The following is a 24,439-nucleotide window of genomic DNA, read 5'->3' as shown; positions in this document are numbered from 1 at the left end:
AGAACTGAACGCAAAATATAGTGTTACAGCTACAGAGAAGGTGCAGAGAAAGATCAACTCTAATATATCAGAGTTCAAATGTCTGATAACAGTGAGGAAGAAGCTGTTCTTAAGTCTGTTGGTACGTGTTTTCTAACTTTTGTATCTTTTGCCTGATGGAAGAGGGTGGAAGAGAGTATATCCGGGGTGAGAGGAATGTCTGATTATGCTGTTTGCTTTCCTGAGGTGCTGGGAAGTGTAGATGCAGTCAGTGGAAGAATGGCTAGTTTTCATGATGGACTGGGCTGTGTTCACAACTCTGTAATTTCTTGTGGTCTGGGACAGAGCAGTTGCCAAACCAAGCTGTGATGCATCCTAATAGGATACTTTCAATGGTGGATCTATAAATATTGGTAAGTGTTGTTGTGGGCATACTGAAATTGCTTAGCTTTCTGAGGAAATGGAAGCATTGGTATACTTTCCTGACTGGAGCATCAACATGGATTGACGCTCCAATCCATGTTGATGCTCCAGGTCATTGTTGATATTTACTCCTCGGAACATAGAGGTCTCCACCTCAGCACCATTGATACAGGTAGCAGCGCGTCCTCCACTCCAATTCCTGAAGTTGATGTCCAGCTCCTTCGTTTTGCTGGCATTGAGGGAGAGATTGTTGTCTTTACACCATGTCACTAAGCTATCTCCTTCCTGTACCCTGTCTCATCATTGTTTACAATCCGATTCACTATGGTAGTGTCATCACCAAATTTGTAAATTCAGCTCGAGCTGAATTTGGCCGCACAGTTATGAGTGTATAAGGTTTATAGTGAGACACTATAAGAGGAGGGCTTCAGATATGTGGATCATTCAGGTGTCTTCTGGGGCTGGTGGGACCAATACAAGAAGACAGATTACACCCAAGTCAGAGGCATCTTAGTGCCACTCGGAGGGTTTAAAAAAGTGTGGTAGGGTGCTGAGAACCAGAGCAGAGGATCAACAAGTAGGACACCTGTAAGACTAAGATGAAGAATAAACAAGGAGAGTTAATTGAACACAGAAGGACTAGCAGTGTGAAATGTATATGTTTTAATGCATATGACAGGTAAGGCAGATGAACTGGGACCTTGGATTAATATATATAACTTTGATGCTGTAGCTGTTACAGTGACAGCTGAGAGAGAGAGAGAGAGACAAGACTGGTAGTTTAACATTCTGGGATTTAGATGTTTCAGGCAAGATAGAGAGGGATGCGAAAGATGTGGGGGAGTTGTGCTACTGATTAGGTAGAATATCGCAGCTGTACTAAGGGAGGACACCTTGGAGGGCTCATCCAGCAAGAACATATGGTTAGAGCTCAGGAATAGGAAGGGCCATCACTTTGACAGCCTCCCAACACCAGCAGATGATAGAGGAACAGGTATATTGACAGATTGTGTAAAAATGTAAAATCAACAAGGTTGTTATGGTGGATGATTTAACTTCCCTTACATTAACTGGGAATTCCTTAGTGCCAGAGGCTTGGTTGGTAGGGAATTTGTTAAGGATGTCCAGAGGAGTTTCTTGAAGCAATATGTAAATAGTCCAACCAGGAAAGGGGCTGTATTAGACCAGGTTTTGAGGAATGAACTTCGTGAGTGATCAAAATTTCATTGGGTGAGCTTTTCTGGAACAATGAGCATAAGTCTTAATGATGTGGAGGTGCCGGTGTTGGAATGGGGTGGGCAAGGTCAGAAATCATACGACACTTGATTATAGTTCAACAAATTCACTTAACTTGACGAAGAGACAGCGCTTTGAAAGCTTGTGATTTCAAGTAAACCTGTTGGACTATAATTAGGTGTTTTGTGACTTCTGACATAATTTTTAAGCCATTTATGGATAAGGATGAATGGTTCTCTGATCTCCACATTACCAGAAGGAGGTGGAGGCTTTGGTGAGGGTATAAAAATGACTTACTAAGATATTGCCTGGTTTGGAAGATAATAGTTATGAGGAAAAATTAGACAAACTTGATTTGTTTACAATTGAGCGTCAGAAGCTGAGGGGTGCCCTATTAAAAGTTTACAAAATAATGAGAGATATGGATAGAATGAATAGCCGAAATCTTTTTCCTAGGGTAGAAATGTCAATTACTAGGGGAGAGAGGTCTAAGTCAAAAGGGGGAATGTTTAAAGGATATGCAAGAGGCATTTCTTTTACACAGAGGGTGGTAAGTGCCTGGAATGCACTGTCAGAGGATATGGTAGAAGCAGATACAACAGCAATGATTAAGAGGCATCTTGACAGGTAAATGAATAGACAGGGAATAGTGGGTATGGATCGTGTAGAGGAAAAGGTTTTAGTTTAGAAAGCATCATGAATCAGCACAGGCTTGGTGGGCCGAAGAACCTGTGCCTGTGCTGTAAGTTCTTTGTTCTTTATTATGTCTCCCAACTGTCACAGACAAAACTTAAGTGCTCCCTTTCCCTTTGATCAGGACATTTGGTCACGTAAAAGGTATATCTTTTATTATCTTGAGTATAAATCCAAATTAAATGATTTACTTAGCAAACTTTTATAAGTTTAACACAAGAATGTTATTTATTCTCACATGCTTAACCTACATTTAAAGCTTGATATCTGATGCAGTTGTTCCCACAATCAAGCTTATATGTGAAGTTTAATTACATGTAATGACAATAAACTGGTATAAATTATTATTAATTTAGTCTCTGATTTATACTCTTTGTCTTGCACATTACAAGTTGAGTTCCTTTAATGAATTTCATGTTTGAAACAAATTGGGGGAGTCCTTGCCCATGTTGTTTATTAGGAGAAAGTGAGGACTGCAGATGCTGGGGATCAGAGCTTAAGAATGTGTTGCTGGAAAAGCGCAGCAGGTCAGGCAGCATCAAAGGAGAAGGAGAATCGACGTTTCGGGCATAAGCCTGAAGATACGCTTTTCCAGCATGTTGTTTATTACCTTGGCAGCTTGAATTATTTGCAGCTCGTTCACTGGCTTTCTGGTAGAATTCGGTCTGCAAATGGTTTGTGCTGATTTTAAAAGCTAACAGAAATTACAGCTTTCTCATCATGTGATGTTTTACAAGTTTAAAGTCACCTTCCAAATGAGACAGATAATTGTGTTGATTACACAACTAATGTTGGTGCTTAACACTTTGTGAGTTTGAGACAGTTCAGACCATTGTGTTTGGATAACCATAGCTATTTCAATTTGACGATAACACCCATTCGGATCATATCAGTTGGAACATTCCCTTCACTCTCTCTTGACAAAGTGGACTGGAGCGGTTTGAATCCACAAGAGAAGTCAGATGACCTTTGGTGGCCATTTGCTGCTTTAGTGGCCATTTTTAAAATACTCTATTAGTTTGAATTTCAGAATCTAGTAAGTGATGACTCAACATATGTAAAATGAATAATAAAATTTACACTAGAAAACCAATACTTTTGGATTGTGATGTGCATTTCAGGATTCCATAAGTTGGAAAAAGATCCTCGATAAGTAATGTTTCATGTGAATTAGTTTGCTTCATTTGATACAATATTAAAGAATTGTCCACAGATATTAGGTTTGACATGTGAAGTTAGGACATAGTTGCATCAAAGTGAATATTAAGATTGCCTCAGCAGAAGATAGATTCAAAGCTTATCAATTTTTACTGTATAAAGTCTGCATTTTGTTTCCTTCAAAATGTTTAAGAACACTTAAACAATTTAAAAATAGTGCTACTGTTAATCTTTGGTCTATAAAACAGGTCCTGCTCAAGTTACCTTTTTAAAGTTAATGTCCTGTTAGTATATAACTGGTGCAGCAGATCTTGTTACATAAAATTGCTACAGAACACATGTCTCCTTGCATCTTATCTAGCACCTAATTTTCTGAATCTATTTTGATATGATCACTAAACTAGATTATTTTTAACTAGACAATAGATTGGGAAATTAATGCTGAAAAGAGTTACAGAATTTGCTGTCCAGGCATTTCTGTTTTGAATATAATGATCAAATTATTACTCAAATGCACAATTTCATTTAACTTTGTGATGTGGTTTGATTGTTTCTAAAATCTTCAAGAGCACGAGTACTAAACTGATTAGCCTGTAATTGTCAGGTTTACCAATCTCCCGTTGTCTAAAAAAGTTCTTTTCCTTTGCTTGATCATGAAATGTGATTATTATTGGCAATGCCAATATTTGTTGCTCATGATTTAAGAATACTTCAAACAATTCAGGTTGCCCTTCCACGGGAAAGATATTGTTAAACTTGAGAGGGTGCAGAATAGATTTACAAGAATGTTGCCAGCATTGGAGTATTTGAGCTATAGGGAGAGGCTGAATGTGCTGGGGCTATTTTCCCTGGAGAGTTGGAGGTTGAGGGGTGACCTTATAGAGGTTTATTAAACCATGAGGGGCACAGATAGTGTGAATAGCCAAGGACTTTTTCCTGGGGTGGGGGAGTCCAAAACTAGAGGTCATAGGTACAAGAGGAGAGGGGAAAGATTTAAAAAGGTCCTGAGGGGTAATGTTTTCATGGAGTGGGTGGTGTGTGCATGGAACAAGCTGCCAGAGAAAGTGGTGAAGGCACATACAGTTACAACATTTAAAAGACATCTGGATGTGTATATGAGTAGGAAGGGTTTAGAGGGATATGGGCCAAATGCTAGCAAATAAGACTAAGTCAGATTAGATGTCTCATCAGTATGGATGAGTTGGACCAAAGGGTCTGTTTCTGTGCTGTATAACTCTATGGCTCTATGAGATGGCATTGAGGTAGATGATCGACCATGGTCTGGAATAGCAGAGCAGGCTGGAGGGGCTAAATGGCCAACAGCTGTTTCAATGCTTTTATAAAGTTGACAATTAGAGGTCAGTCACTTTAACATTTATGGTGGAGAAGATTGTAGAAATAAGAATCTGGGAGCAAACCCATAGTCACTCGGATTTTGCTAATATTCAGTTCTGCATCCTGAGTTCCATTTCCTCCACTCTACCTAAAGCTACTTCTTTAAATAACATCTTGGCTGTGTATTCCATGTCTACTGAAGTTATGTTTCTTCAGGCTTGATAATTGCAGGTAGTGTTCCATCTCCAACACATGAAGAGTCTTATGAGGGTCTTGCCACCCCTCTTGAGGAGCTGGCAAGGAGATGGAGGGAGACATTTTTGCCCGCGAGATGAGATGTTGATTTTATCTCAGACTATCTTTGATTTAATTTTCATGAAATCTGGCCATCATATGTGAGTCAGGTCACTCTTGCGGCTATTTTAAGCCACACTTTATGTCCGTTTTAAAATGATTTCAGTTCATGGAAATCCTTCTATCTCAACACCATTTTCCAACACCATTTCCTATATCCCTTGATATCGTTAACATCTGGAATTTTCTCACTTTTTCACTTGAATATACTCAATGATTGAATTTCAACAGCCTCTTAGATAGAGTAATCCAACATTTTACCACCCTCTGAGTGAATAAATGCTTCCTCACTTCAATCCTAAATGCTCTGCCCCTTATTCTGAGACTGGGTTAGTCATCATTAACTCACCATCATTAAATCATCCAATGAGGTTCAAAGATCAATATTCCATATTTTGTATCATGGTGCCACAATTGTCAGTATCAGTATCCTTGTACATGCCCTTATAGCAGATGTATAGATGTTCAAAAGGTCATGACCCAGTAACCTCCACACTATATGGAAAGGCTTTTGATATGTAGCCACCATCGAATTGGTAATAGTGGTCAAACCAGCACAAACATTATGAGTGTAGCTACGGAGAAAGTTAGATAGACTGGGTTTGTTTTCACTGGAATGCAGGAGGTTGAGGGGTGACCTGATAGAAGTTCATAAGATTGTGAATGGCATGGATAGAGTGGAAAGTATGAGGCATTTTCCCTCATAGGTGGAGGGGTCAATTACTAGCTGACACAGGCTCATGGGGATGGAGCAGGGGTAGGGGCAGTTTAAAAGAGACGTGTGAGGCAGATTTTTCACACAAAGAGTGATGAGTGCCTAGAATGCACTGCCAGATGCAGACACAATAGCAGCATTCAAGAAGCACCTGGAAGAATACATGAATAGGAAGGGAATAGTGTCATAGAGTCAAAGAGACGTACAGCATGGAATCATACTCTTCGGTCCAACTTGTCCATGCCGACCAGATATCCCAATCCAATCTAATCCCACCTGCCAGCGCCCGGCCCATATCCCTCCAAACCCTTCCTATTCATATACCCATCCAGATGCCTTTTAAATGTTGCAACTGTACTAGCCTCCACCACTTCCTCTGGCAGCACTTTCCATACATGTACCACCCTCTGCGTGAAAAAGTTGTCCCTTAGGTCTCTTATATCTTTCCCCTCTCACCCTAAACCTATGCCCTCTAGTTCTGGACTCCCCCACCCCAGGGAAAAGACTTGTCTATTTATCCTATCCATACCCTCATGATTTTGTAAACCTTTATAAGGTCACCTCTCAGTCTCCGACGCTTCTGGGAAAACAGCCCTAGCCTATTCAAACTCTCCCTATAGCTCAAATCCTCCAACCCTGGCAACATCCTTGTAAATCTTTTCTGAACCCTTTCAAGTTTCACAACACTTGAAAGCAGTTGTGCTCAAGATATAGTTCCTTTGTAATTCTTTCAGTAAGCAATATTCTCCTGCAAGCGATTCTGCAATGAAGTCCATCCATTGCCCATTTTGTTTCCATTTTCATTATAATTTCATTGGATGTGGCTGTCTTTGGCAAGACCACCATTTGTTGCCTATTGTCTCATTTTCCATTCACCTGGATGATCTTCTGCCACCCCAGTCCCATAAAATATGCCCATCCCTTTCCTTAAGCTTTATAACCAATCCCTCCATGACACCTTGGTTCATCCTTGCAGCTCCTGTTTTCCTCTCCCACACACTTTCCTCTATAAGCATAAGAGATGCAATATTTACCCGGTCATATCTCATACGATTGTCCTGGGCCCGTATCTAATAACTACTTTAAGCTTCATTACATGGAGAAGATTTCACAAAAAAGCTCCAGTTGTAAGCCTGATCTTCCCCTTACTTGCCAATTTCATCGCCCACCTAGCTCTCATTCTGATGTCCCTATCTTTGCCTTCTGCAGTGTCCCAGTGAAGTAAAATCTCAAGAAACAATATGGCATTTTTCCACGATATCCTTTGCAACTGTTTAGCCTTAGTTGTGTTTAAGGACTTCATGTCACAGCTAGGCTCCTATCTTCTTTCTGTAGTCACTGCTAACAATAAATGTTCATTGGGAAGAGGGATTGGAAAGCAAATTGATAATTAGAATGGCATTTTCAACATATCACTTAAACAACAGTTTCTGTCTTCTGTGACTATTTCAGCGCACCTTTAGTTCTAGAAACCACCTTCCAAAACTTCCAAAATGAAATTCATAGAAAGGTTATGGCACAGAAAAAGGCCATTCAGCCCATCCACAAAAAACTTGCGACCCTTTCTAAATCACCCATGGGCATCAAGTGCTTGGTTTATCAGACTAAACTATTCAAACATGTGAGAAACAAAAATCGCCTACATGCATAGGTTATGTAGATAAAACATTTCCAAGGAATGTTTAATGCATCTGATCACTGGAAGGTACACAGGCACAGTTAAGTGTAATCCATCATGCCAGCTTTCACAGGGTGGTATGGTGGCTCAGTGGTTAGCACTGCTGCCTCACAGCTCCTGGGACCCGGGTTCAAGTCCACCCTTGGGCAACTGACTGTGTGGAGTCTGAAAACCTTCTCCCCACGTCTGTGTGTGTTTCCTCTGGGTGGTCCAGTTTCCTCCAACAGCCTAAAGGTGCGCAGGTTAGATGAATTGGCCATATTAAATTACCTGTAGTGTCAGTGATGTGCAGGCCATATGGATTAGTCATAGGAAATGTAGGGTTATAGGGATAGAATAGGGTGGTGCGTCTGGGAGGGATGCTCTACAGAGAGTTGGTGTGGACTTGATGGGCCAAATGGCCTGTTTCTAAACTCTAGGGATTCTAAATAGTCCCTGGTTGCCACTCTTTCAGATGTCACCTGACTGAAGTCAAACAAAGATATTTTCCCCTTGTTCAAACCCATATTGTGAAGTACTGTACAAATATTTTGCTTCTCTACAAAACCTACATAGTAACCTTACGCCTGAATTACACAATATCACGGCATGGAAGTTGGCTATTTAGAGTAAATGTCTAATTTCCGAACAGGCATCTTCCCACCCCAAATGAAATTCAATCAGAATTTCCTTTCCAATCCTTTCAAATGTCAATTAGGGTCCAGTCACATTTCTTAAAGATTAGATTCCCTCCAGTGTGGAAACAGGCCCTTCTGCCCAACAAGCTCACACCGACCCTCCGAAGAGTAACCCACCCAGACCCATTCCCCTACCCCTGACTAATGCATCTAGCACTATGGGCAATTTAGCATGGCCGATTCATCTAACCTGCACATCTTTTGGATTGTGGGAGGAAACTAGGGCACTCGGAGGAAACCCACACAGACGCGAAGAATGTGCAAACTCCACACAGTCACCGGAGACTGGAACCAAACCCGCGTCTCTGGTACTGTGAGGCAACAGCACTAACCACTGAGCCACCATGCTGCTCATAAAATGCTCCCTTTAAGATTAGTATCTATGATAAGCAATGAAGCAAAGGACATAGGTTAAGCACTTACTGTGACAATCATTATAGCATTGTCCAGAAAACTAAACCCAATGAAAAGTACTGCACTGTGAAGAAACACATATCTATGCTGTGCTGATGACGGAAGCTTAACTTCCATTTCTGAATAGAGGGATACGGATCCTGTAAGTGAAGACAGTTTTTTGTATGGAAGAACAAAATGTGTTGGCATTGGCTTGGAAGGCCGAAGGGCCTGTTCATGTGCTTTATTATTCTTTATTCTTTGTTATTTTTATGTGGACGGATCTAGGATCTCTGAGTTACTGATTTAGTTCTGCCAAGAAATGCTGAGGATATGTCTGAAACAGCGATGATACCTGTTCATTATTTTCTTTTGCTTAACATATGTTGTCCAAATCTTCCAATTGTATAGGAGTGCACAAACAATGCAGGCTTGGTAGACTCACAACTTAATATTCTCAGCCACGTTGTTCCACACTATCTTCCTCTTGACCATAATGTGGTTTTTGTGATGCATTTATGGATTTTAGCATCAAGTAACAAATTACTAGTGATTATGGAACCTGGTTCTTTGAAGCTATCAACAACATTCAGCATCACATTGTCAATGCTGCTGGATGATGGCATGACAAAATCCTGAGCCATGGCATTTATTTTCCTGATGCTGATTGTCAAGCCAAAGTTGGATCACTCTAACAGAAAGAACAATGAAAATAGAAATACAAAATCTTTATATTTCCTCACACATATAGGCAAAGATGGAACAAAGAAATGAATATAACCAGAACATGCATCTTAAATGTTTTCATTGCTATATGCAATATGCTCAAACAAAAGAACTTTATGATTTCTTATAATCATATTTGAAAACTTTTATGCTAGAAGAGCAATTGCACAGATCAGCACTTACTATATGGAAGAAACAATAGAACCTGCATTTAAATTTATATATTTTCTTTCCTTGTTTTTTTGCAGCAAAGAACAAGAATTCAGGTAGACGTGTTCCCAGCTGGTGCCAGGATGGTAAGGTTGAGGATCCAGTGGATCTAGTCCATGTTGGCACCAACGACATAGGAAGAACTAGGAAAGAGGTTTTGCAAAGAGAGTATGTGGAGCTAGCCAATAAATTAAAAAGCAAAACCTCAAAGATTATAGTTTCTGAATTATTCTCTGAAGCACATGCAAAATTTGACAGATGAATATGTGGGTCAGTTCTGGTGTGGAAAGAAGGGATTCCAGTTCATGGGCGAGTGACACCAGTATTGGGGAATGTGAGGGCTGTACCATTGGGTCAGTCTACACTTGAATCATGCTAGTGCCAATGATCTTGTGAGCTACATAATTAGGGAAGTGACAGTGTTTTAAACTAAACAGTAGAAGCAAAGGATCAAGTGTGGAAAGATGTGTTATTTCAAGAAGTAGAGACAAGGGTAAGGGAATATGGGACATGATTGTATGAGAATGGTGGAAAGGGGCATAGAGAAAAATATCTGAGGAATACACCAACAATCAACTGAGATGTTACAAAGATTAACAGCAGTACAAAACTAAAAACTCTTTATCTGAATATGTTTAGCATTCATAACAAAGTAAATACATTGATAATGCAGATTTTTTTTATTCGTTCGGGGATGTGGATGATGTTCGCTGGATTAGCAATTATTGCCTATCCCTAGATTCTCTTGAAGTTGAAGTAAATAATACCATAACACAGAAGTAGGCCATTCAGCTCTTTGAGTCTGCTCCTTTCTTCAATGAGATCAATACTGATCTGATGACAGATTCATAGAGGCATACAGCATGGAACAGACTTTTTGATCTAACTTGTCTATGCTGACCAAGTTTCCCAAACTAAATGAGTCCCACCTGCCTGTATTTTGCCCAAATCCCTCTAAACCTTTCATATTCATGTACTTTTCCAAATATCATTTAAATGTTGTAACTGTACCTGCATCTACCATTCCATAGACAAATCACCCTCTGAGTGAAAGTGTTGCCCCTCAGGTCCCTTTTAAATCTTTCTCCTCTCACCCTAAAAATAAGCTCCCTAATTTTGAACTCCCCCACCCTAGGTAAAGGAACTTTGATTTTCAGCTTATCCCTTTAATTTATAAACCTCTATAAGGTCACCACTCATTTGCCTACGCTCCGGTGAAAATAGTCCCGGCCTATTCAACTTCTCCTTATAACCAAACCCTCCAGTCCCAGCAACATCTTTTCTTTTCTGAATATTTTCTAAACCCTCTCCAATTTAATAACAGCAGGGCAACCAGAATTGTACACAGTACTCCAAAACCCTTAACTCTACTTTCCTGCCTTTCCCCCATAACCCTTAAATCCCTTACCAATTAAAAATCTGTTGATGTCAAGCTTGAATATACTTAATGATCCAAACTTGACAGCACTCTAGGGTAAAGAATTTCACAGATTCACTACCCTGTGAGAGAAGAAAATCCTCCTCAACTCTGTTTTAACTGGGTTCCCCCTAACTCTGGGATTTTGCCCTCTGGTCCTAGACGCCCTCACAAAAGAAAACAACTTCTCCACATCCAAGTTATCAAGCCTCTAAGAATCTTATATGTTTCAATCGGGCCTCTTTATTCTAAGTTCCAGAGTACACTAACCCAACACACTCAAACTCTCCTAATAAAAAAAATCCATCCAAACCCAGAATCAACCTGGTGAACCTTCTCCGGACTCCCTCTAATGCCAGTACATCTTTGCTTAGATAAAGTGAACAAAAGTAATTTGATAGCTGCTACAGGGACATGGCTGCATGGTAAAGATTAGATCTTGAATTCCTTAGATAAAGTAAATCAATATGATCTGATAGCCACTACAGAGACATGGCTGCAGTATGACAAGGATTTGAACTTGAACATGAAGGGGTATATGATATTCCAGAAAAATAGGAAAATCAGTAATGGTGAAGCGGGGGTTGCTCTGCTATTCAAGGGTGGTGTTTAGCTTAATAAAATCATAAATATCTATAGTACTGAAAAAAGCTTTCAGCACATTGTGTCCACACCAGTCAAAACAAAACCACCTAACTATTGTAATCCAATTTTCCAGCACTTGGCCCACAGCCTTGATTCCTTGTCTTTATAAGTGCACAGCTAAATACTTCTCAAATGTTACGAAGGTTTCTGCCTCGACCACTCTTACTGGCAGTGAGTTCCACACTATTGGAAAGATACGATTGCACTGGAGAGGATGTGGAGGAGATTCACTAGGATATTGCCTGGGATGAAAAGTCTCAGTAATGAGAAGAGACTGGATAGGCTGGGTTTGCTTTCCTTGGAACAGAGGAGACTGTGGGAAGATCTGATTGAGGTATACAAAGTTATGAGAGGCATAGAGAGAGTAGATCGTAAGAAGTTTTCCCCATGGCAGACATGTGTAAGACCAGAAGGCATAGGTTAAAGGTGAGGAGCAAGTGGTTTAGTGGAGATCTAAAAAATATTTTTTTCACTCAGGATGATAGAAATATGAGACATGCTGTCTAAATGGGTAGTGGAGGTAGATACTCCAGCAATAGTTAAGCGTATCTGGATGAGTATATAAAATGTTGGGGTATGGTAGACTATGGAGCGAGTGCAGGTAAATGGGATTAATGTAGTTTGGTGCTTATTGGTCTGCACAGATATGATGGGCTGAAGGGTCTGTTTTTATGCTATATGACTCTATGAGATTCCCACCACCCTCTGGGTGAAAAGATTTTTCTTCACATCTCCTCTAAATCTTGTGCAATTGTTTAGAGAATAGCTTAGCTCAGGAGATCAGGATGCAGAATCATTTTGGATGGAAGTGATAAAAATTAAGTCACTAATGTTCGTGGTCTAAAGGCCGACTAATATTAACCACAATCTAGAAATAAGTTTTCAAGAAGAAATATTGAGGGCTTGTGGTAAAGAAGTGACAATAACAATGGGTAACTTTAATCTACACATAGAATGGAGAAATCAGTTTGACAGGAGTAGCCTAGATGAAGAGTTCATCGCGTGCTTTCATGTTAGTTTCATCAAGTCGCGCAATTGGAACCAACTAGGCAGCAGGTTATATTTGACTTGTTATTGTGTAATGTGATAGGATTTCTTAATGGTCTCAGAGTAAAGGCACATCCAGATAGCAGCAAACAGAAAATGATTGAATTGTACAGCCAGTTTGAAAGGGGAAAACTGGGTCTAAGGCTTGTATTTTAAGTCTAAATAAAAACAACCATGTCGGCATGAAAGCTGAGCTAGCTCCAGTGAATTGAAATACTGGGCTAAGGGATAGATCAATAGAGACACAGTGGTAGAAATGTAAGAGGATATTTTAGAATGCTCAGAATAGGTATATCTGCTACAGAGAAAAATTCTAAAGGAAGGATTAACATTTTGAGGTTAACTAAAGAAGTTAGACAAAGCTCAAACTTAAATAAAAGTATATAACTGTACAAAGATGAGTGACAGTTCAGATAATTGGTCAGAATATAATGAACAACAGAAAATGACTGAAAGGTTAATCAGGATGACGAAATTAGAGAATTAGAGGAAACTTGCTTTTTAAAGAAGAACAGATAACAAGATTTTGATTGGTTTTTCAAAAGAAAAGAGTAAATAATGTGAGGGTTGGTCCTCTACAAAATAAGAATAGGGAGTTAGTAATAAGTAAGAAGGAAATGCTAGATGATATGAACACATGTTTTGTCTATCTTCACTATGGGGGATACAAAAGCAACATGCCAGTGATAGTTATAAATCGCAAGGTGGAAGGGAGAGAGGACATTAGTGAAATTACAACCATGAGGGAAGTGGTATTAAAATAAATGATAGAACTAATTTGGGGGTGCAGGCTGCAAAGTCTCTGGGTCCTGACAGCTTTAATCCTAGAGCTTTAAAAGAAGTTGTTGATGAGCTAATAGATGCATTGGTGTTAATTTTTCAAAATTTCCTAAATTCAGGAAATGTATGTAGTAGACAAAACAAAATAAATGAATTTACTGCATAGTTACAGGTATGAGCTTACAGCCATTGGTTACAACATAGTTACAAGGTGACAAATCAGGGAACTAAATATTCCAGGTATGTGTCTTTTTGAAAGGATAGGCAGGAAGGTCAGGGTGGTGGAGGAGCACCGTTGGTACAGGATGGAATACATAGCAAGAAATGATATTGAATCAGAAAAAGCAGTAACAATATGGGTGGAGGAAAGAAAGATAAAGAGAAAGAAGTTAAGATGGACATTATGGCCATGCTTTGGAGGTGCCGGTGTTGGACTGGGGTATACAAAATTAAAAATCACACAACACCAGGTTATCAAACAACAGGTTTATTGGAAGCACTAGCTTTTGGAGCACTGCTCTTTCATCCACAACCACCTGATGAAGGAGCAGTGCTCCAAAAACTCGTGCTTTCAAATAAAGCTATTGGACATTTTGGTCAGCATAGACCAATTTGGGCCAAAGGGCCTGTCTCCGTGTTGTAAGACTCTATGACTCTATGACATTGGTAGGAGTAGTATATGGCCTCCTAACAGTTGCTATACAGTGGAACAAAGAATAAATCAGATTTTGAGGGCTTGGAACAAAGGCAGTACCTCATGGGTGACTTTAATCTTCATGTAAATTGAAATAGTCAGTTTGCAGAGATAACCATAAGGAAGAATTCATACAGTGTATTTGAGACCGTTTTCCAGAATAATATTTTGTGGATCCATCAGGAATCAGGCTATTTTGGATCTGGTGACGTGTAATACGGCTTCTTTAATAGATGATGTCACAGTAAAAGATGCCCTTGAAAATAGTGACCATAACATATTAGAATTTAGCATTCCATTTTAGAGAGATGAACTTAGGTCAGGAGCAAATGTGCTAAGCTTAAACAAGGGCAATTACAAAGAAATGAGTGCAGCACCTGGCTGGAGTAGACACAGAATGGAATTCAGCAGCAAAGTCAGTTGAGAAACAATGCAGATGCTTAAGAAAATAGTTCATGGCTCACAGCTAAGATATATACTAGTGAGGAAGAAGGATTCTAGGAAGGGGATAAACCAACCAGGGTTAAGTGGGAAAGTTAAGGATAGCATCATATTGAAAGAAAAAAACATACGTGTGAGAAAGGTTAGTGATAATCCAGAAGATTGAGAAAATTTTAAAAACACCAACAAAAGACAACCAAATAATTGGAAAAAAAATACTAAGAGTAAACTTGCCAGTAAAATTAAGAAGGACAGCAAGAACTTATTTAAATAAACAGGAATTTAAATATGTATGAATGTATATTTAAATATAAGAAGCCAAAGTGAACATAGGCCCCTTAGAGAAGAAGGCTGGAGAATTGATAATGGGGAAACAGGAAATGGCAGAGGAGTTGAATAAATACTTTGCATCAGTCTTCATAATAGAAGACATTAATAATATTACAAAATTACAAAATAATCACAGGGTAAAAGGAGAAGAGAAAATAAATACAACAACTAACACTAGACAAAATATGCTAGGGAAACTAGTGGGGTTAAAAACCAGTAGGTCCCCTAGACCTGATGGGATGCAGCATAGGACATTGAACGAAATTGTTACAGAGACAGTGGATGCATTAGTAGCAATCTTCCAGGAATCATGGTGTCATAGAGTCATAGAGTCATACAGAACAGAAACAGACCCTTTGGTCTAATCAGTCCATACTGACCATAATTCCAAACTAAACTAGTCCCACCTGTCCGCTCTTGGGCCATATCCCTCCTAACCTTTCTTAGTGATGTACTTGTCAAAGTGTAATGTGTCCAATCCACCACTTACTCAGGAAGTGCATACCACATGTGGGTCACTCTCTGTAAATAAAATTTTGCCCCTCATGTCTTTTTTTTAAATCTCTCTCCTCTCACCTTAAAAATGTGCCCCTAGTCTTGAAATCCCCAACCCTAGGAAGAAGACACCTATCATTAACCCTAACTATATCCCTCATGATTTGATAGACTTCTATAAGGTCACCTCTCAACATCCTACATTCCAGTGAAAAAATCCCAGCCTAACCAACCTTTCATTATAACTCAAACCTTCCGTACCTGACAATATCCTGGTAAATATCCTGGTAAATATCCTCTGAACCCTCGCCAGCTTAGTAATATCCTTCCTATAAATGGGTGACCAGAACTGGATAAGGTATCCCAGAAGAGGCCTCACCAATGTCCTATACAAACTCAACATAACTTTGTAGCTTTAGATTTTTGGAAAGTCCAAGAGGAATTGAAAACTGCCAATGTAACATGTTTATTTAAAAAGGGAAGGAGACAAAAAACAGGAAACATGGGCCAGTAAGCTTAATATCTACTCTTGAAAAAATGTTCACGTCTCTATTATAAAGAATGTAACAGCAAAGCATTTAGAAATACATAATATGAGCAGAGTCAGCACAGCTTCACAAAGAGGAAATTGATAAATTGACTTAGAGTCATAGTCATAGAAATGTATAGCACAGAACCAGATCCTTCAGTCCAACTCGTCCATGCCAACCAGATATCCTAAGCTAATCTAGTCCCATTTGCCAGCACTTGGCCGATATCCCTCTAAACCCTTCCTATTCATATATTCATCCAGATGCCTTTCAAATGCTGTAATTATACCAGCCTTCACCACTTCCTCTGGCAGCTCATTCCATACACACACCACCCTCTGCATGAAAATGTTTCCCCTTAGGTCCCTTTTATATCTTTTCCGTCTCACCCTAAACCTATGCCTCTAGTTCTGGACTCTCCCACCACAGGAAAAAGATCTTATCTATTTCTCCTATCCATGCCCCTCGTGATTTAATAAACCTCTGTAACGTCACCCCTCAGCTTCAGCGAAAACAGTCCCAGCCTATTCAACCTCTCTCTATAGCTCAAATCCTCCAACCCTGGCAACATCTTCATAAATCTTTTCTGAACACTTTCAAGTTTCACAACATCCTTCCGATAGGAATGAGACCAGAATTGCACGCAATTATTTGATGTGGAGCAAGCTGAGCAGAAAGAGGAGAAACAGTTTTTGTAATTTATTTGAAATTTCAGATGGCATTTGATGAGATACCACACAATAATCCACTTAATAAGATGCGTCCATGGCATTGGAACAGTATATCAGCATGAATAGAAGATTGGCTGATTATTAGATGAGAGGAGTTGAGATGGGGGCATCCTTCAAATAGTCATGTGCCACAGGGATTAGTACTGGGGCCACAATTATTTGCAATATATATTGTTGATTTGGATGAAGAAAATGAATGTACTATGTCAAGTTTGTGGATGATATAAAAGTAGATGTGAAGGCAAGTGGTGAGGATGACACAACGACTCTGCAGAGGGATGTAGATAAATTTAGTGAGTGGCAAAAATTTGGGTGATAGAAAATAAAGTGGGAAAAATGTGAGGTTATGCACTTTGGTGGGAAGAAGAGCTGAATATTATTTAAACAGAGAAAGACTACAGAAAGCCACAGAGGGATTTGGGAGCCCTCATCCATGAGTCACATAAGGCTAGCATCCAAGCTCAGCAGGTAGTAAGGAAGATAAATGGAGTGTTTTCTTTATTTCAAAGGCAATGGAGTATAAAAATAGGGATGTTTTGCTGAAAGTAGCAAAGCAGTAGTCAGACTGCAGCTGGAAAACTGTGAACAATTTTGCAACCCTTATCTAAGGAAAGATATATTGACATTGGAGGCAATCCAGAGAAGGTACACCAGACTGATACCAGGTATGGAGGAACCTTTTAATAGGAGAGGTTAGCCCTGTACCCATTGTCATTAAGAAGATGTGAAGCAATCTTTTGAAACATACAAGATTCTTAGAGGGCTTGACAGGGGAGTTATATAAAGTTTTGTTTTGCCTTGTGAGAGAGTTTAAGATGATTTCAGAACAAGGAGTTGCACATTTTAGGCAGAGATTAGGAGGAATTTGTTATGTCAGAGGGTATGACTATGTGGAATTTTTTACTGCAGAGGGTTGTTGAGGCCCAACTGGGGTAGGTAAATTCAAGAATGAGATAGATAGCTATTTAACCAGTAAGGAAATCCAGGGTTATAGGAAAAATAAGAAAAGTGGAGTTGAGGATTATCAGAACAGCCATGATCTCATTGTGTGATGGTGCAGATTCACACTGAATGGTCTACTTCTGCTGCTAATGTCGTATGGTGCCAATAGACTGCAAAATAGTAAATATAATCCCTCTATTGAAGAAGTTGGGGAGGCAGAAAACAGGAAATTATAGAGCTTTTAGTTAATGTCTGAGAGAAGAAAGTATTATAATCAGTCATTAAATAGATTACAGCTCAGCATTTAGAAAACTCAAGGAATTGAGAAGAGTTGGTATGGTTTGCTCAATCGGAAATCATATTTAAGCAATTAATTGGAGATCCTGTAGACATACTATACTTGTATTTCCAGAAGGCATTTCATAAGTTTATTGCAGAAAATGAATGCTCATGGTGTAGGGGTAACATAGTTTCATGGATGGAAGACGAGTGGCTAGCAGAAAATGAGAGTATTCATGAATGATTTATTGATTAGCAGAATGTAACAAGTGGAGTCCCACAGTAGTTTGTGCTGGGATGGAAATGTCTTGCAATTTGCATCAACAACTTAGATGAGGGGACTGATGGCCTCACAGCTGTTTTCAGATGACACCAAGATATTAGGAAAGCATGTGGTGAAGAAGACATTAGGAAGTTGCAGATGAATGTGGATAGATTGAATAGGTGGGCAAAAATCTGGCAGATGGACAATAATGTGAATAAATACAAAGTTGTTCACTTTGGCAGTAAGAATTTAAAAAGAACAGAGTACAGGTACACAATCCTTTATCTGAAATCCTTAGGGGCCAGTTGTTTTCGGAATTCAGAATTTTTCAGATTTCGGAATAAATGACATTTTCACAGTGAAATCAAAAAAAATTACCTGACAGCTGATGCATATGTGAATAGTACGAGCACTGAGACACATTTGGTGCCTGCCAGTGCTGGGCCACGCTGCCATGTCACATGTGAGTGACATGGTTCAAGTGGGTGTGGAATTGGGTCACCGGTTCGTGTGCCAAAATTACACTCCACACTCTACAAAATGAATTTCAGAGCTTTTTGGATTTCAGAATTTTGGATAAAGGATTGTGTACCTGTATTACTTAAGAACAAGTGCAGAATTCCGAGCTGCAATATTTAGGTGGTTTTGGACCTTTGTATGCTGGTATAGTATGTAATAAAGAACGCTAATGAGATACTATTCTTTATTACAAGAGGAATTCGTTTTGATTCCAGCTTTGTTACTAATGGATGCCAGATCCCAGAATGAAATCTAACCTGATAGTCCATGTTCTTGTGTTTTATAATTTAATGAAGTTTTTTTTTCACTGAAACATAAGTACATAATGCTACAGGTTTTGTTTCAGAAATGAAACTGAAGTTATGACACAAAATATAAACATATAATAAAGCAAATCATGCTATCTACATAATACAGTTTGAAAGATTTAAAACACACGGCAAAGCAAAATACATCTACTCACAATACCATCTCTTCACAAACAAAAACAGAAGTTGCTGGAAAAGCTAGCAGTTCAGAAGTTCTGAGGAAGGGTCACCAAACATTATCTTTGATTTCTCTTCACAGATGCTGCTAGACCTGCTGAGCTTTTCCAGCAAATTCTGTTTTTGTTTCTGATTTACAGCATCTGCACTTCTTTTGACTTTTACCATCACTTAAGTTGATGATCCAACAAAATTCCTTCCCCATCAAATCTGTAGATTTATCTGATGCTGACAGCATATTTTCTGCAAAAGACAAAGTTTGAGTGAAATTCTTTATTCCTGTGATGAAACCAACTTGAAGAAAGAGTGATCATATAAAAATATTGCATTCTTTTCATTTTTAGTTAAGATGCCTTGGGAAAACAGCTGTATAAAAGCATAAACCTTCTGTTGAAAGATTATTCTGATGAAGTTGATGCTTATCCTTGTTGGAGAAATAAAGCACTTCCAAGCTTATGTCAAGGAAAATGATTCAAGTCAAGGACATTTATGCTATCAAGATCTGTTTCAGTTTATCCCGTGAGATAAGAATCAATAATGTGAAAGCAATGTTGAAGCTTGTTTTAAGTCTAATGATAACAAACTGCTCAGGAAAATGTTAGTTTCTGTGACTTTTAAGTCCACTAACTGTAGACAACAATGCTGCAAGAAAAGCTGTCTGAACTAAGTTTTACATGCTTAGAAAATGATAAACTTCATATATTTTTGAGGACATCATGGATGACTTTGCTGCAAACATACAAAATAGGAGCAGAAGCAGACCATTGTCTGATAAGTGGTAGGCTTTCAAAAGTGCGATAATGAGAATTCAGACTCATTATATTCCTGTTAGAGTGAAAGGTAAGGCTGGTAGAATTAGGGAACAATAGATGAATAAAGATATTGAGGCTCTAGTCAAGAATAAAAAAGAATCATGTATTTTATGGGTAACTGGGTTCAAATGAATCTCTAGAACAACATAGAGAGTGTAGGGGCATTCTTAAGAAGGAGATGAGGAAGGCAAAGAAGGGATATGAGATACTGTAAACAACAAATGCTAGAGTTCACAGTGACTCAGGCTGCATCAATGGAAAAAGAGCAAGCTATTTTTTGAGTCTAGATGACTCTTCATCAGAGCTGATGAAGCATTGCTTCGATCTTTGAGTATAGGAAATGGGACATCATGTTGAGGCTGTACAGGACAATTGATGAGGCCTCTTCTGGCATGTTGTATCCAATTCTAGTCACACTGTTATAGGAAGGATATGATTTAGTCAGACAGGATTCAGAAAGAATTACCAGGATGTTGCAATGAATAAAGGGTTTGAGTTACAAGGAAAGGCTGAATAGGCTGGAACTTTTATCACTGGAGCGTAGGAGATCGAGGGGTATAGATAAGGTGAATGGCATATGTCTGTTTCCTAGGGTTTCGGATTTCAAGAGTAGCAGGCATATTTTTAAGGTGAGCGGAGAAAGGTTTAAAAATACATGAGGGCAATGCTTTACTCAGAGAGTGGTTCATATGTGGAATGAGCTTCCAAAGGTGGATGTGGGCACAATTACACTTTGATATGTACATGATTAAGAAAGGTTTGGACGAGTATGGCCCAGGAGCAGGCAGGTGGGACTAGTTTGGGATTATGGTTAATATGGATTAGTTGGGTCAAAGGGTCTGTTTCCGTGCTATATGACTATGACTCTATGATTCCTGAAAGATCTAAACAAGTACATGAATAAGAAATCTATGGAGGAATATGGGCAAAGCTCAGGCAGGTGGGAGTAGTTTAGGGAGTAGGACTATGCTCGATATGGACTGGTTGGATTGAAGGATCTTTTTCTGTGTTGTATGTCTCTATGATTCTATCTGACCTTTCAAGACTGCTCCACATTCAATAAGATCATGTCTGATCTGTGTGTTTGAACTCCATATTCCCACCTACCTTCAATTACCCTTCATTCCCCTAACAAGAATCTACCTACCTTTAGCTTAACAGTATTCAATAACCCTGCCTTCTGAGGCAGGAAATCCCAGAGCCACACAACCCTCTGAGTGTAAAAACATTCTCTATATCCCTCTCCTAAAGGGATGACAACTAATTTTAAAGTAGTGCCTCTATTTCTAGACTTATCCACAAGAGGAAACATCCTTTACACACCCATGTTGTCAAGACCATTCAGGATTTTATACATTTCAATTAAATCACTCCTCATGCATTTAAACTCCAGTGGAAACTAGCCCAACTGGTGCAACCTATCCTCATAAGACGTGCTCCACAATGTGCATTTTAAACAGTGACCCCCTAGTTTTAAATTTACCCACAAGAGGAAATATCCTCTCTACATCCACCTTATCAAGACCCCTCAGTATTTTATGTTTGAGCCTAATTGCCTCTTACTCTTCTAAACTCCAGCAGATTCAAACTTAGCCTGTCCAACCTTTCCTTCATAACACAACCTACTTCTGGTATTAGTTTAATAAATCTTCACAGAACTGCCTCCATTGTACCTCTTGGTCCTCAGATGCTGCCTGACCTGCTGTGCTTTTCCAGCACCACTCTAATCTGCCTCCATTGTGCTTACATTATTCTTTGGTAAGGTGACCAATACTTTGCACTCCAGACGTGGCCTCACCAGTGTATTGTATAACTGAAGCATAGTCTTCCTACTTCATAGTCAATTCCCCGAGGGATAAATTATAACATTCTATTCATTTTTCTAATTACTTGCTGTACTTGCATGCTAACCTTTTACAGGTCATCACAAAATCAATCAGATTCCTCTATATTTCAGAGCTCTGCATTCTCTATTTAGATAAAAAAAAAAATTTCCTTTTTCTCTGCCAAAATGGACAGTATAAAATTTCCCCACATTATGTTTCAGTTGTCACATCTTTGTCTACTCACTTAACCTATAATTACCTTTCTGTAACCTTTTGTGTCCTATGCACAGCTTACTTTCTGACCTATCTTGTATGTAGTCAGCAAATTTGGCACCCATATCTTACATTACTTCCTCAAATTCCTTCTGGACCAAATCTCATTAAGTTATAAAATAATATGATGTAGGCGTGTGTTGCGGTTGTCATCAACTGGGGACAGGCTATGAATGCTTAATGGTTATTAATGAGTTTCTGTGGTTGATTTTGATTAGTAAATAATTCCACTGTCTTCCCGTGACCCAACGCACAATGATTTGTAAGTAATGGCTTAAATGTTAATATGGTTTGATACTGTAAGCAAAGTTATGAACTGGAGCAGTTTAACAGGTGCTGGAAATATGTATGGGTAGACAGGTGAAGTTGAAAAGCCCAGGAATGAGAAGATTTGGTTGAAATTAGCTTGTTAACATTTTTCTGTTGAACAGTTTTACTTACCTTTTTAACATTTTTCTGTTGTTCCCTGTTTGGCAGTTGGCTAAATGGATAGTTGGACTGGTAAGGAGGAGGAGCTAGAAGTGGCAGGAGAAATATCTCTGAATCTTTAGGAACAGACTTTGGCAATCTGGTGAGGACTGAAATTAGGAGGGAGGAGTTCTACTGTCAGAAATTTGGATAGTAGTCTGTGATTGGAAGGTAATCCCCAGTTTCCTTTTTACAAATGCAACACCTCACACTTTAGATTTGTTTCATTTGCCAGTTTCCATTTACCTGAACAGTCCATTGGTATCTCCCTTGTCATAGCTTTCCTGATCACTATCACCAGAAAAAACCAAAGACCTAGTGCTAGTGGAACTCCACTGGAATTAACTTTCCAATCAAAACACACACACTGACCCTTCACTTCATGCCACTGATCCAACGTTGGATCCACTTTGCCAGTATTCCTAGAGCTTAGATAAGGAGTAGATTTGGAGCAAATTGCTTATCATTTCGGAGAAAGAAATTTAGCACAGAATCTCAGGAGGTTCACAGATGCATGTTTCCAAGGGAGGGGACTGGATTAGGACTCTCAAATCACACTAGAAGAAAATGTATTTCAATGAGCAATGTAAATGCTGTTGCAAGTACGGTAAGCACTAGGTATTAGCTATAAATAATATATATTTATTGGGATGAATCGTGTTTACAATTTAGAAACATAATGCTGGAAATACACATTAGGGAGTATCGATAAAGAAACAGTTAACTTTTCATGTTGATGACTTTAGATGGCATAAACATTTCGAGAAGGAAGTGACTTTCCTAAATTACAGGTATTTGGAGAAATCCGCGCAGATACTGAGGGCGGGGCAGAAAAACAAAGTACGCTGTTTTCGGAAGAGGCAAGTTGGCATTTTTCAAGTGTTTTCCTCTGTCCTCAACGTGTACTATTCACTCCTAAGGATGAGGTGCTCCATCTTACGGGAAACATTCCATGCCCCGGATCTTCCAGGACACATCCTCATTCCTATTCCCAGATATCCCACAGCACGTTCTCATCCTCGGCCCTGGATCTCCAGGTGCACTCCCATTCCTGAATATCCAGGGACATATTCCCGTTCACGGCCCCAAAACTCTGTGCAATATTCCTATTCCTGGCTCCAGATCACCTGGGACACTTCCAAGCAGCAATCACAGATCTCCCGGTGCACATTTTCATTCTTGTTTCCAGATCTCGTAGGGCACATTCCTGTTTCAGGATCTCCCAGCACACACCCATCCCCAGATCTCCAGGGACAGTTTCCCATTCACGGCCCCAGATCATCCTTGAAATATTCCCATATTCTGATTTCTCTCCACAGATACTGCCAGACCTGCTTGAGCTTTTCAAGCAATTTCTACTCGTGATTCCTATTCTTAGATTTCCAGGGACACATTCCAGGTCCCAGATCTTCCAAGACAATTCTCAGCCCCGGATCTCGGAATCACATTTCCAGATCTGCAATGACATGCCCCCATATCTCCAGGGACATATTTTCATTCCCAGCTTCGGATCTTCAGTGAAACATTCCTTTCCCAGATATTCAGTTTACTTTTATTTCCAGTTCTGGATCTCAAAAGATACATTATTATTCCCAGATAACCAAGGGTTTATTCTGGATCCAGCTCTGGATCTCCAGAAAAAGATTCCTATTCCCGAATATTGAGGAGTTTGTTTTAATTTCCAGCTCCGGATCTCCAAGGATGCATTCCTATTTCCAGATATCCAAGAGTTTATTCTGATTTCCAGAGAAACAGTCCTATTCCTGGAAATCCATTAATTTATTTTCATTCCCTGTTGTGGATCTCCAAGGATACATTCCTATTCCCAAATATCCAGGAGTTTATTCTCATTGCCAGCTCATGATCTCCAAGAATACATTCCT

This window comes from Chiloscyllium plagiosum, unplaced genomic scaffold (assembly GCF_037043375.1).
Source record: "Chiloscyllium plagiosum isolate Xiang-an unplaced genomic scaffold, Cpla_swu_hap1 HiC_scaffold_8, whole genome shotgun sequence".
NCBI lineage: Eukaryota > Metazoa > Chordata > Chondrichthyes > Orectolobiformes > Hemiscylliidae > Chiloscyllium > Chiloscyllium plagiosum.
Note: the sequence above shows the minus strand (reverse complement) of the source record.